At 36.6% G+C, this 1,785-nt stretch overlaps 1 long non-coding RNA gene across 1 annotated transcript in view; it reads left to right on the top strand.

The window, feature by feature from the left end:
- Positions 1-1,502, top strand: part of LOC123976005 — a 2,285-nt gene extending 783 nt beyond the window's left edge. Inside the window, exons 2-3 of the long non-coding RNA XR_006826212.1 lie at positions 1,009-1,088; positions 1,352-1,502. This is a non-coding gene — a long non-coding RNA (uncharacterized LOC123976005). The remainder of the gene's footprint in view (positions 1-1,008; positions 1,089-1,351) is intronic.
- Positions 1,503-1,785: the final 283 nt, after the last annotated feature.

Below are 1,785 nucleotides of genomic sequence, written 5' to 3'. Positions count from 1 at the left end.
TTAATTCGTGTTTTCAATGTGGAGAATATGGCGTGAATATGAAGCATATAGGAATTTAAGTTTTTGGTGACCGAACATGGACTGCGACCGAGGGATGTGTTGCCCGTTTTGTGGTAAACACATGAGCAGCTTAACACGGTTTTGCTCTACGTGTGGTCGGTGTTTGGAGTTTTTAAAGGACGCGAACCAGACGGAAACACAGGGGACTTCTCGACAGCCGGACAGTGCTAAGCAAAGTAAGTGTAGCATAATGCTAGCTATCTGAGGACATATGGACAAAATTGGGTAGTAATGCTAATGATTTTTCGAGCGGCTTCTAACCTTTTACAGTCTCTATGCTTCTAACTTTCTATTTTGAAACGGAACTCTATCCATTTCAGCAGAACAACCATGCCCATGATACAAAAAGTTCATGGAGTATAGAAGCTCGAAGTCAAAAGAAAGACAGTCTTTTAACTATGGGCCAAAAGGAAGATCTAGGCCTAAAGAAAGAAAAAACGTCCAGGTAAGTTGTACTGACCGTCCTATAAAATTTTGCAATGTTCTATATGTATTTGTGTGTGGATTTTACCTATACATGAATTATATCTTTGTTATATTTCTAGATAAACGTAGGATTGATGGGGCCACATGGAACTGACGGAACTGATTTAAAACCTCTAAGAGGGAAAACACTCCCGTTATTTACAGACCCAGAGATAGCAGCACCTGATCTACTGAAACAAGCTGTCCAGAAAATGAGAACATTTAACAAGGACATGCACGAAGGACCTTATGTCCTTTTGTATCCAGACTGCTCAGAGGTGGTCCATGTGCCTGGGTCAGAAAGGCCATTTAAATTGGCAGAATATAAAAAGGAAATAGGAAAGGCATATTCCAGGATTACTTTTTTCATTTGCCTAGAAAAGCACTTTAAAAAAGGTTAGTGGATCTCATAATTCAATATTTTTAAATATTCAAATACTCTGCTGAAGGATAAATAATGGTTGTTTGATTTAATTTTTTCAGAGTACGATACCTCAGATTCTGATTCTGAAATTGTCATCACAACAAGGAGCAGAGCTGAATTCAATCGAGCTGACACTTTGGTACATCTCTTAGTTCTTTTTTAAACCAATTATGTATGTTTGTATTTATTCATTTTCATATAATTTATTAGATTTATTGGATTTTAAGCATAACATCAATATCCTGATCAATATTTTAGTGTAAAGGGCTTGTTTTGATTATTTTGCCGTTACTATTAAACAGTAACACAGACAACCATTCAGCATTGATATACTGTGTCGTAATGTAAACAAATGATGTAAGCTGTTGAAAGTTGTTGATCATTTTATCCGTTTCCTCTCAGGTTTTTGAACCACAAAATCGAAGTACTCCCAAATACAAACTGGAAGATGAAAGGTAGGTGTTGCGCACTTGGACACAAAGAAACTTTCAGGCTTGCATGGGTTGAAATTATTTATTTACGTCTTGACTGGAAATGATGATAATAATTCATATTTTATTGGGCTACAGTACTTTCACTACTAAAAATTTTTTTTTTCATTTAATTCACAAAACTGCTAAAACTACTAGGAGATATTTCACTACACATTATACATACATTTATATTTCTGCACATAAGCTCAACGTTGCTACATGCTATCAGCCGTTTCTGTAACTGACTGAGGTGCCCCCTCGCTGCATACCTAGAGTACCCACAGCTGCCTGTGTGAGCTTTACTTTTAACATCACAGAATAAACCTACTGAAATACAGTTGCTCTTGCAGGTGAATAAACACA

The sequence above is a fragment of the Micropterus dolomieu genome, linkage group LG01, assembly GCF_021292245.1.
Source record: "Micropterus dolomieu isolate WLL.071019.BEF.003 ecotype Adirondacks linkage group LG01, ASM2129224v1, whole genome shotgun sequence".
Taxonomy (NCBI): domain Eukaryota; kingdom Metazoa; phylum Chordata; class Actinopteri; order Centrarchiformes; family Centrarchidae; genus Micropterus; species Micropterus dolomieu.
The sequence above is the reverse complement of the archived record's forward strand: the minus strand, read 5'-3'. Positions and strand labels throughout refer to the sequence as shown.